Source organism: Pinus tabuliformis, chromosome Q, assembly GCF_031772625.1.
Source record: "Pinus tabuliformis cultivar Carrire ecotype Pingquan chromosome Q, CPIR1, whole genome shotgun sequence".
NCBI classification, from domain to species: domain Eukaryota; kingdom Viridiplantae; phylum Streptophyta; class Pinopsida; order Pinales; family Pinaceae; genus Pinus; species Pinus tabuliformis.
In genome coordinates, this window is record NC_142296.1 from 1,183,389,413 (window position 1) to 1,183,402,984 (window position 13,572).

Here is a 13,572-nt window from a genome sequence, read left to right on the forward strand (position 1 = left end):
CTTGATCTCTTCGAGAGAACAGGACACACAGATATGTACATTGTCAACAATTTTGGGTTCGATTGAAATATCAAGAGGGATGGTCTCTTTAATATTCGACATTTTTTTCTCAGAATCGATAGCATGGATATATAGAATTTGTTGATATCTCGTCAACATTGGGTGAATAGATATCACAAAGATTATCCTCGGAAGAATCTGGAAAGGAGGAACGATGATGATTTTCATCCCATGATGCATCATTTGGTCATGACCTCCATGATACTTTCATCATTAGAAAACATATTGAAGAAAAGATAAAAAGACATGCCATAATTTAAGGAATGATCAAACCAATTGATTGTAGAGAAAAAATTAGAATGTGCCAAATAGGCCGAATAGATGGCTTTATATTTGAGCTCAATAGGACTGAGCGACACGTGATCACCGAAGGTATCAACGTTAGATGCATCTGGTACTATCCAAATATCAGATGGAGTACCACAAGAAAATATCATGTTGACACAGGCAACCGAGTTTGCATTATCGGGAATGGGATCAGGAAGAGAAGGAGGAAAAGAAAAGGTTACCATAAGGGAATTCCTTAAGCAATCCCACCTCAACATGCTGATATGGATGTGGAGTTTCTCCCACAAGACTGATACTTCCAGTAACTTGAGAATTATTTGAAAAAAAGGTGAGTTGATCGATGGCCACTATGCCCCCTTTATGGGGGAAGACTATCAGTCTGTAATAAGTCGACACAACAACCATAACATATACCCATGTACAACCCAGTAGAATATTATACTCTAATGGTATGCCAATAACTTCGACTTCTACTGACACTATTTTTCCACCTAATTCAACTTGTAACAAACTCAAAACTCCATAAGGCTTGAATCCTCTTCCATTAAAAGCCTTCAGATTAGTTGGCCACTGATTTAATTGAGGAGAACTAATGGCATTCCAACAAGAAAGAGACATGATATAAGTTGAAGCCCCTTCATCCACAATGGTCTGCTGGATATTCTTACTTCTAACAACAACCTGAATCATGAAAGCTAATTATGCGGGAAGTTTGGGCCTATGATTCTCATGATTAAATATTACAAGTTTAGAATCCAAAGGATCAATAGCCCCAATTGTGGCAAGCAAAGACTTCTTCTGGGTGGGACAATTTTGAAACACCTCAAGGGTCAACATAGCTGAAGGAGCTTGAGCCATATCCTCATCTATGTTAAAATTTTGTGCATCTCTCGCACGCAGGTTGAATATGGATTTATGAATAACACCCTTGGGAGGTCTAATTTTTAATTTAGTAAGGATCACATTTGGAGTAGGATCATAATAAGAAGAGGTTGAACTAGAAAGTTGATCACTAGCCTGACCAATTGAGGGATTCACATTACCATAGTCCTTATTTCTTATTCCTATCATAACATCATTTTTCTTCTTGGTGGAGGAAAGCATCATAACCGTGTTAGAAGTGTATGTAGGATCCCGAGCAACCATGTTAGTCTCATAAGTAGGAAAGGGATCTGTCAACACAATAGGTTCTACGAATGATTTCAGGAATTGATTTAATTCTACCCAATGTGGAAAATCACGAGTGAAATACTCCTCATTATAGATTAAGAAAGGGTAATGAGGTTTCCACTTTTCTTCGGAAAACTATTTATTTTATTTATCCTGTGGAGGATTATCTTTATTCTTTTTGCCTTTTCCTTTCTTTTTACTTCTTGGTTGCTGATATTTTCCTTTCGTGGATTGGACGGCATTGATCTCAGACATAGAAGTTACAGGAATGGTAGGAGAGTGGTTTTGGGTAGCCACAAGAAGAGTTGAACCAGGTTGTTTATTTACTGACTACTGGCTGGCATAACCAATCACGCCATCAACAACATGTGATTCTTTACTGGGAGGTTAAGGAACAGTATTGGAAGGTCATGGAGCATTTAGTATTTTATCATAGAGTGTGACATATTGGGTATAAATAAGATCAATTTATTGGGCACAAGAAATTACCTACTCTTCGGTCACAATTTTGCCTTTACCAACGTCTTCTGTTATGGATGGTAACAAAAACTTAATAAACCATTCAACTAACAATTGGTTAGGAATGGAGGTTTTGACTAATGACGGTGACGTTTCCACTCATGAATAGGATCATAAATATGAGTGGAATCATATTGTTTGGAGGAAGTCAAAAGTTCAGTTCTGGTCTCATAACGAATGGGTAACAGGAAATGAGTTAAGAATGTGGTCGCTAAGGCACTAAAATTATCGAATGAAGCTTGTGGCAGTTTAATGTACCATTTTGTTTTTGTAGCAGTAAGTGTCTACTGGAAAAGATGTAATCAAATAGATTCACCATTTAAAGAGTTCGAAGAACACCATAAATGATACGTCATGACATGCATAGACAGGTCTTCTCTAGGATTTCCACTAAACTTTTAGGATATCATTGGGAAATTTTGTAGGAATAATCAGACACTAAGGAGAGTGACAAATGGGATCATTTGTAAGTCGGGTTAGATATGGAAATTCAAGAATAACCACAAATGGAAACTAGTAATTAAATTCATGTGGGGGGTTTCCTGGGTAAGATGGGATGGCTTGAGTAACAGGTATATGTGCTCCTAGATAGGGAGTATTTTGATAACCTAAATAAGCATAACCTTGTTGTCCAGCTACAGGATAACCTTGCAAAGATTGAAATGGATGAGTTGAATTGCTGACCTTGGTAAGGAATTTGAGAAATACCTTGAAATCATTTCCTTGTGGGATGTTGCATCCTCCCTAAGTAAGGTGAGGTATGTTGTGTCTATTCCATACCGTATATAGGTTGACCCATTTTCATTTGGCGAATAGCCTGAGTAAGTGGTGGAGGTTGTAAGGAACCTTGAAGAGACTAGGTAAGTGGGACTTGGGAGGCCCCAGATAATAGTGGAAGAGGTTGAGTTTGAGGTAGAGCCTTCAAAGGTTGACTTACTTGAACTTGAGCTTGAATAGGTTGAGACATAGCTTGAAAAATAAGGATCTGACATGTAGGTGGAATAGGTTGAAAGTTTTGAATTTGATTCACAACCTCGCTAAGTTGTATGGGAAATGTAGGTTTCCAAGGATTGGAAGCCATTCTTGATATGGAGGACTCGAATGAGGCTGAGCACTATCTTTTGGTATTTGATGAGGTGATGGGAACATTTCGACGACAGGTTTCCCCCTATTGAAAGAGGATGTGAATAAGGAGTAAACTTCCCCTAGGAGGAGGGTACCCAATATAAGGTGGAGTGATTTATTGTAGGTGCCCATACCCACTAGCATAAGAACCAAGTTGCTGCTCTATTGAAGTTTGAGATGGAAGAGGAAGAGTAGATTGTGTAGTGCTCATTAAAGAAGTGCTAGATGGTGTTCCAGAAGAGGAATACATGGGAGAAGTCCATGGAAAGGATGTTGCGCCAGAAAAGGTACTAGATAACAATTGGTAACCAGGTGGTATGAACAAGCCACCATATAAGTTTATCTTTGGTAATTTTGTAAACATATAAGAAGAGAAAACATTGGTTGTCTTAGTCATAGTAGCAGATGTGGGTTGAGAAACCACAGTCATGGTTAAATTTCCCAAAGAGGATTGTCGAAGGAAACTCAAGGGTGAGTTGAAAGGAGACGAACTAGACAAAAGAGCTTGTGATGGATTAGGAGAAGGTAAATGATGGGCCTGATAAAGATGAGTCCCTCTGAAATAGGTAGGAAAGGAGGGTCAATACTCTTCTTGAGGATTATCCTCAATAGTCAACAGGCCAGGTGGAAGATCTTCACCGTCGGGACCAAGATGTACAGGTTGTGGTTCAGTTAAAGATAGGGGAAGAGAAGAGGAAGCCCCTAAAGTAACAAGTGTAGTTAACTGAGGTGCCTTAGGTTGTATAACCTCCAGTTGTAATGTTTCTGATTCAAGATACTCAAGTAATAAAGTCTCAAGTGCTTCTCTTTCAACTATGTGAGACTCACCAGTTAATTGGGAAGTGATATTGGGTTGAGTACTCACAAGAAGAGATGCTTTTGGTTGTTCAACTTCAGATGTAGGTCCATAAAGAGTAGCTTCAAAGGTACTAGATTTGGTATTTTGCATATTTCTATTCTTTCGACGAAGTCCAGGAGTTGCCTCAGGAGGAAGAGGAGGAAATATTTCGATCCTAAGTGAACAATGGGGTTAAGGAGGTTTTTCTTCCACGTTAGTTTAATAAATTTTAAAAATTAACAACAAAAATAAATAAAAAGAGTAATATATGCAAAAGGTTTTACCAAGCAACTGTGAACTGCAATATACCACCTTGGAGAACCCAGGATTTATGTACAGGAAGGTAATCTCCCTGAATGTTGTGTTCGGTGTATCATAGTGTACAAGGTGACCAATCCAGTTACCTAAAGTGAGGATAGAAACCTAGTGTGGAATTCCAAAATATACCCAAAGGTGCGTGGAAGCACAATCCATGTTAGTGTTGTATAATGGGTAACCGTATGATGAGATTATTCCCATATAATTTTCATTCGTGGAGTGCCATACAATATACCCAAAGGTACATGGACAAAAATCCAACACACATACATACGTGGAATGAGATATCGCTCTTGGAATGCAACACTGGAAAAAAATGATAGCTCCCATGTTTATAGACGTCAGAACACATCTCTAGCCTAGACCATGGAAAATTTTTGGGAATATTTGCAAGTGGGCTAATTTTCCATTTTTTTTCCAAAAAAAAATTCGCTAATTTCCATTATTCCTAAAATATTATTCAACAAAATTTTATAGTATAAAACTTTCTTATCTTAAAAATCTCCAAAAAATTATATAGTGACTATATCAAATTATTAGACATTTGAATATTTTTACAAAAGTATCATCAATCATTTTACAGATTTCATATTCTTGGCACGTGATATTCGCAAAGGTTTCTAAACTTTAAGATAAATTTCCATCATTAGAATTTTCCCTGGCCTAGACCTCTAGGTGTTTGCATTAATGTTTCAAATTCTCCTTAGGATTGATTCAATTAATTTTAAAGTTTATCTTGAATTAAGTTTCAGTTTTCAAGGCTTACTGCAAATTTCACCTGAATATCCTAAAGATGCAATCTAGCATGATAAAATAAAATCTTTTCTCTTGAATGAAATTCTATGTACGGGAGGGAAGAAACAAAGAGTAATATGGCATACAAAATGTAGCAATTTTTTTTTTAAAGAAAAATCCTAATGAAATTGTTCCTAATTCCAATTCCTCACACAAAACCCTAAATACAATGTAAAATGAAAAAATGATGAGATTTACTACACAAAATGATGACTGTAATATCAATTTCTTCAAGAAATCAATGATTAAGCAAAATTCTGCCAATGACCTAAATGAGAAGAGCAAAGAAAAATCCAAATCAATTCTTATCAAAGGCTCATAAAAACAAAAGAAAAATAAGTGAAGGCTTTTTAGAGATATGGACACACTCAGGAAAGAAGGAAAACAAGATGGACCAAATCAAATCAGAGATCAAGGCAATAAAAGTAATTTTTTTCATCTTATAGGGATCAACATAGGTGTAGAATAGGCATTAGTTCTATGCATCACAGGTGCAGAGAAGGAGGGGGTGCATTGGAGCACTCTGTCTCTAGAACAAGGGGTGTCCTTAGGCAAATTCATCGAAAATATGACACAAAAAATCAAACCAATCTCAGATAAGGGTTTTCCTAGGGTCAATTAAGGTGTGGCTGAATAAATCAAGGTTGCTTCAAGAGGTGAAAAAGGTGCTAGGGTCAAGGAAACCACTAAGGGGAAAAAATAATCCCCAGTGGAGTCACCAATTTGTTATGTGGAATTTACGATTATGAACAAAGGTGAATTCCCTAGACCTATTGGAGTATTCTAGAACAATAAAAGGAAAATAATATAGAGTTTGTTTTCCTTAGAGAAGTTAGAGAAAGGAAAAGAGGCCTACTTTGAATCTGTAGCAAGCTTTCCTTCCTCCTCGCTTGTAAGTTCCAATTTTAGCTCAAAGTGTTATAATTAGAACCTGCACACACAACTAAAACAAGCCAAGGATCTACAACAACTAAGTAGCATAGTCTAACATGTTTATTCAATGAATTAACAAGGCATTGAAATACATGAATGTAAACATAACACAACACATATAGGAAAATAATATAATCTTTGTATTAATAGAAATTGGAGAGAGCTTAAAACCATAAATAGTATCTGATCTTGTAGATGTCTCCCCAAGTTGACTTTTCCTTCCTTGTCACAAAGCAAACCTCAATATCAACCCTAATGCATTAATATGATGACTCCTTTATATTCAAGGCAATGACATAAGGGCATAATAAATCTCCAAAACCCAACCCTGATGCCATGGATGGCAGTAAATTTATAGGAGAGGTATAGTAGTTTAGGATTTACCATAATGAGCTTGAGATACACTTATGATGGGAGGATGAGCTAAAGGGATAAGAGGTGAATTCTCCAAGGTAGGATCAGATAAGATTTGAGTTTCTTATCCATGGTAAATGGTTAAAACAACCCCTAGAAGCTTTTGGAAGAGGAAGCTTCAGAATTATTTTTAATTTTCTCGAATTTCTAGAATCAGTGCACCTGCTGAAGGGAGAAACTAGTGTTGGCCAGTGCTAGTGCAGAACGGAGAAACCAATGTTGAATGCAAGTGGCTAAAGGGACAGGGTGCACTATCACTAAAAACATTTATTTTGAGCAATTAATCCCAGAAACTCGGAATTTTTGGAAATTTCATGCTTAGGGATTTGTGAAGGGATCATGACAACATGTTCATGAAAGTTGATTGATCCATTTTGTAGGCCTATTGACCAGATGTGACAAAATGGCCTATAACATATAGGTTTTATTGTAACTAACATTCAATCATATAACCCTGGTTACAAGAAGACATAATGGTTACAAGATTTTTTGTAGCATGCCCAGGCAAGTCAACTTACACTCTCTTAGGTTCCTTAGTAGTAGATGGTTATTGAATTAGGGTCTAAAGCCACCAAATGAATTCAGATCCCTCCTCTTCTTCTTCCATATTTTAGATATTCATCAATATAAAGGTTTTTTTGGTTCAATCATTTAATAGGGTGGTTGATTTTTCCTTTGCAAATATACAATAGAATTTGTTCAAAAGAAAATAAAATTCATGTCTACCAGCCTTAGCACTCAACAATGTCAACAGTTCAGAGTTGGAATTCTCAGCATCCTAGTGTTGAACACCCCCCAACACTTTCATGATCAACAACCTTAGTATTCTTGTCAACAGAAAGTTTCTAAGAATCTATTTGCAAGTATGTTTTAATTATATGATATGATTGGAATTATGCATGCTCTATTATGTTTTTAACATGATAGAACCGGGAATTATGTTTATGAAAAAATCCTTGAACATCATTTACATAGGTGGCTACTCCACCACCTCATTCGTTGTCTCTTACCATTATTCCTTATCACATCACACTTTCTATCATTCTCTCCACCACCTGCACCACCTAGCACTCATTATGAATCAACATGATCTACATGCATGATTATTCAATGAAGTGCCCCCCTATTCAATAATTAACAAACTTGGAATGAATTCTTTGACCAATAAATTGACTTCATCCAACTCACCTTCTAATTCTCATATGTCTTCCCCCTTCATGATTGGTAGAACCTTGTTGAAAAATAAGGTACCTTTATACTCCTCCATTAAAGATGGTATGGGTAATTTTGGATATATGAGGTAAGAGTCTCTATCAATAAAAATTTAGAGGCATATGTCAAATATAATGTATGAAAATCCATATTGAAGGATGCAAGATGGCTTCAATTTGTTAGGAAATTTTATGGGTATGACTGTTGGCATTATGATTCAGGTTTGGCGCTATGGCACAGGTGTTGTACTTGATGGCAACTCACTCAAGTGGCAAAACTCTGTTCAAGCTCTCAAAATGATGGAAATTAAGAGGTTCGTAGGTGCAACTTTCAAAAGGTGCGGACCTGCAGGTTAGCTGACCAAGAAGTACGGACATACCCACAGGTTCTCCATTCAGAAGGTGCAGACCCCAGTTCACTCACTCCAATGCAGAGAAGCGCGCTCATGTGGGGTTTCTTATGTTTGGCCCTTGGTATTTAGCCTGTCGTTCATGATCCTATGGTTTTGGCCTGTGGTATAGGATCTAAATTATTGAACGCCAGTTTGGATCCCTTGTATTGGTTTTTGATGGTTTTGTCCCATGGTGTGAATAAGGGCTTGACTATAAAAAGGGAAGGAGATCACTTGGCTAGACACTTGTGAAAATTTGAATATCTTAAGATCTGAAATTTTGGGTAATCGGTTTTGAAAGCTAGATCTAAATCAAGGTGAAATTTAAGGCGAATCTATTGATAAGTCATGATCTCTCGGGCGCATGATCAGATCTGTGGATCTGACTGTCTGTGGCACATTGGAGGACTGTTAATTTGGATCTATTTAGAGGTCCGCAGGCGATCCACGACGCAGGTGCGGAGGTCCACAACGCAGCAGAAGGCGCAGGTGCGGAGGTACGCAGGCAAGCAGAAGGTGCTGGTGCGAGGTACGCAGAGCAATAGAAAGCATAGTGCGGAGGTACACAGAGGAACAGAAGGACCGGTGCGGGGTTACGCTATCAGACAGACAGTGTAGGTGCGGATCTGAGCTGAGATACGTAGTGCAGCGGAAGGAGTAGGTGCGGAGGTACGCAGAGCAGAAGAAGGATCAGGTGTGGATCTGCGCAGTTCAGGCACAGAAGAGCTGTGGACATCCGCAGGTTTATATTGGTGAAGTTGCGGACTTTTCTTGAAATATTTGTTGGCTGCCTTTTATCTATTGCTGCAGAGTTCTGGGTTAGATTACTGGTATTGGTTTTCTATTTACAACATTCTGAGAAGTTGGGTGGTTCATTGGTTTGATTGTATAAGGAGATTGGTTGATTCACATGTACTTGATGATTATTTGATGTTCTTGGATCTAGTCTGAAAATTAATGAAATGTGGTCCTTAAAGAAGTAGAAGAGAAAAGGGGGTTGTAGCTCCCTTCCAGGAGAGACTAGAAAATGAGAGAGAGTTGTAGCTCTCTGCAGGTTGCAGCTTGCGTACTAGTAAAGGACTGCACCAGTACAAAATCATTGTAAAAGAAGTTTCTAATTGAAAGAAAATAGAGACATATTGCAACAGGTGGTTTTCACCCACATTGAGTTTCCATCTTATATCTGGTGTTCTTTGGTGTGACTATCTGTTTTTCCTTGTTCTTGTTCATTATTATATGGTACTGACATACAAGTTAATGATCAATATCTGAAGAATAAATTAAAGTAGAAATCTGGAAGGTATATTGAAAAGAATTTGATAATACTGATTCACCCCCCCCTCTCAGTATTATTTCCAACAATGACAATGTAGTTGCCCAGGATTTTGCACAAAGTTTTGATAGATAGATTGATCATGTTGGAGACTCATTCATGCCCATTTCAAAGGATTAAATGGCATAAGCCCCCAGAATCCCCCAAACCAACAAAACTAGATTAAGAAGTTGGTTTGGAGACAATTCTTGCACTCAGAGGATTTGAATCCCAACTAAGAAAAGGGGTGTCAAGATCACCAAATGTTAACAAGTGGTAGAAGATCCTCTTCGTCATTCGAGAATATGTTACGTTTGAAGGGAGGTATACAATAACGTTCCTTTTTTACTTTCGTAAAAGTCTTGGTCACATGGAAAATAAGGTGGAATGAATCCTCATAAACATAAATCATAGTCTATATCACCATGGGTTAATAATGGTTCCGATTTTATAAGGTTTTAGAAAAAGGTAGGATACATGGAACACTTTCCTTGCTATAAATAAATTTAATACCCAATCCTAATTGCCAAGAGAATCACCTTAATTATCCAACATAGAAATAGTTGAAGAAGGTGACAGGGGAAAGGGAGTTGGGTGACAGTGGAAAGGGAGTTGACTATGAGGAGGTAAACAAGAGTGATGATACTATATTTGAAATTGAGCAATGTGAAAAAACCCTAGGAGGGTTGATAAGGTGAGAAAATAGTTTGTTGTCACTAGTAGGGTGACCAGGAGTATCGAAAAAAGAGGATCACTTTAGTAGACTGAGGAAGCTTCTTTTCCCCCTCTAGAGCACTATAAAGAGCTCTAATCCTCTCCTCATCATCAAGATCCAAGAAAAACTATACCTCTTCATCCAAAAGGCCCCGAAATAGGTATTATAATCCCACAATTTCTAATGTACACCTCGAAAGACATTATTGTTCCATCCACGCCTATTGATTTCCGATTCACATTGAATCATTATATTTTTTTTCATCCATATTGATGCTTTAGAGTGGAAAAAGTGGAGGAATCAACTCTCAGGACCATTTTTATAAATCGGACCCAGTTTGGAAAATCAGGGTCTGAAACCTTCTGGGAGAATTTTGAGGCATCAAACAATCTTTTTTGGGGTAAAAAGTTTCCAATTTAGTGACGCACATTTTTTTTGTATTCTACACAAAGAGTCCTTTCCAACGATGCAAGAATCACCTCAATCAATGATCCAGGTCTTGGGAGGGGCCAATATCTAGGAGACTTGAACAATAAACACTACACTGGGAGAGGAAAGCAACAACACAATATTCAAGATAAGAACACAGAATACATAAATATGATAAACATTAACCATTTAAGAAACCAATTATTAAATAAAAGAAGCTTTTGGTTGCTACATTTTGGAGGACCAATCTCTCTTTTTACAAAGTGAGGCTTAATATTTATAACCCTTTTTAAGTTATAATACCATGGGTCAATGCCAATTTCAATTTGAATCAATCCTCCCCCCTTAGGAAGCAATGGTCCCCATTGCATCAAGTTCCCTTTGGGGAATCCTTTGTTGAATAGGAGCATAACTGTGGGTTTGTGAATGTCCCAAAGCCAAGTGTTGTTGAAGATAGGGGTTTTTCGGGGTTGACCCATAAATGTGGGTTTTTGGATGACCCTTAACCATGATGAACAAAGATATGAGGATAGAGATAACCTATAGTTCTTGTGGGCAAACTATGATGTTGACAGTGTGCAACCTAGAAAATGGACTTTGGTGGTAAGGGTTTTGTGTAGTTGACCCATAATCATGATGAATTAATATATCAGGATAGAGATACCATGTAATGCTCATGGGCCAATTGTGATGCAGATAGTGTGCGACCTAGCAAATGGACTTCAGTGGCAAGGGTTTTTTGTGGTTGACCCATAACCATGGGTTTGTGGATGGCCTAAAACCATGATTAATGAAGTTTTGGGGATAGAGATACATTGTAATTCTTGTTGGCCATATGTGAGACTGGCGATTGATGGCGTAACAAATGGACCTCAAGATAGTTTTCTTATCAGTTTGTTAGGTAGACATATGGTGGTTTATATTTATTTATTATTATTACTTTTTTCATCCATTGTAGACATAAATCCATGAAATTTAGAGGACAAAACCTCCATGAGCCTTGTCGCAAGAACAATAAAAGTAAGTTTGTTTTCTTCATATGCATGGCGATAGGTCCCATGTTTGGAAAAATGCATGGGATAGTCATGCAACAATATGGGCATTGTAACTTGATGGCTATCCAATTTAATATTGCAACCTCCAAATAGTCGTAAGCCTAGGCACCAAACACCCTCCCATGGGTAGATGATATTTAAGCGCATCTTTGTTTGCATACTTTTACCATTGAATTTTCCATTCCATCAGAAATGTTTGTATGGTAATCCCAATTGTGAAGAGTTGGAAAGCTTCCAAATATGGCATAAATGTTAAAATATGAACTCAATAGATATGACTCCTCTAGTCGCACCAAAAAAGGCACTTCAAAAATACTAGTAATTTTTGTTGTTGTCACATAGCTGGAAAGGATCTGACCACTATTAGCATCATTTATCTGTAAAACACCATTGATGCCACCTAACACTAGTGTCGATGAATCTATCACTTGAGAATTCACATAATATATCACATTGGGGCTTACTCATGTCTCCCACAGTGGCTTGTACATCTGTAAATCCCAACTGTATGCATGACTAGATGTTGTTCACAAAATAATAATAAAAAACAAAAAAAATCCTTGAAAAGAACCATGGATTACCCAAAGAAAATTGATACCTGTGTCTACAGTTTAATGTTGAAGAGATGTTATTTTCTGCCCAAAAGTTGCATCAGAGACAGACAACGACCCAAGGGAAGTACCACTGATTAAGAACTCCTCATCGACTATGGAGAGGCAAGTCACAACATGACCATGTTTCCTAAATATATGAGAGCATTGACTATTGTATATGGAAAATATGTGAATTGCTCCATCCCCACATTCAATAGCTTCTTTTGGGTCTATATAACATAATAAGTGTGCATGTTGAATAGGTCAACCGTGGGAACTAAGAAAATGACTATTCCCATGACATTTCCAAATGAAAATGTCTCCTCCAACAAGCCCTACAATCTTGGTCTTGTCAAAGTCTAAGTCAACTACAAGAGCCTTATTTGGATTTGAATACTCCTCCAAACAATGAAAATTCTTCAAGCACCAAATCTGTGCTATCTGATCACCAACACTAGCTAAAATTGATCCAATTTGCATTTGATAATGGTTCACTCCAGTAGAATGGCCTTTCCAACATGGAACTTGAACAGAACCATGAACCAATGCTACTCCATGTTGTTGACTGACAAGTTGTGTAACCTAGTCCTTTGGTGGTGTTTCAGGCAGGAACCCTTCTTTGAAATGATTGATGAGTTAATGAATTTTCTTACAATATGCATCGCTCCATGAAGAAGATCTTTGGATAATACTATACCATGATTTGGTGACTATGGAGGTGCGTACAACATCCAGGGGATCTAAATATCCAATAATTTCAATTAGCATGTCGTGTTAGAAAATCTGAGAGGTAGAAAGAATTTCTTTATATTGATAATTACTTGTGATATTCTTATGTTTTCTTATGTTCCTCTTTTATCTTTTAGTTCACTAAGAAATTACCAAAATAATAACAGAAAGATCATAAACACCATATGTAGGAGGACAGTTAGAGAAAAACCCCTATCTAGGGGAAATCCCATTCAACAACTCTTCCTTAGGAATTTCACAAGATGATCCAAGACTCTTGACCTAGACACAAACTTCCTCCACACCAATTCAGCCCTTTCTTCCTTGTGTAGATGATAACCCTTTCAATAATAGCTTCGACCTAGTAGCGAAAATTGTAGCAGCAACAAAACTTTAATCTAGCATAACTTTGACCCAACAATGTCCTAGCAACAACTTCGACCCAACAGTTAGCCCAACAACAACTTCGACCCAACAGTTAGCCCAACAACAACTTCAACCTAGAAGTTAGCCTAGAAACAACTTCAACCCAATAGTTAGCCCAATAACAACTTCAATCTAGCAGCTAGCCCAACTACAAATTCAACCCAGTAGTTAGCCCAACAAAAACTTTTACCCAGTAGTTAGCCCAACAACAACTTCAACCCAATAGTTAGCCCAACAACAACTTCGACCC

General features: G+C 37.5%; 1 pseudogene; it reads right to left on the minus strand.

Annotated features, from left to right (window-relative positions):
- Nucleotides 1–11,711: 11,711 nt before the first annotated feature.
- Nucleotides 11,712–12,935, minus strand: LOC149223919 (F-box/WD-40 repeat-containing protein At3g52030-like; annotated as a pseudogene).
- Between the last annotated feature and the right edge of the window lie 637 nt (nucleotides 12,936–13,572).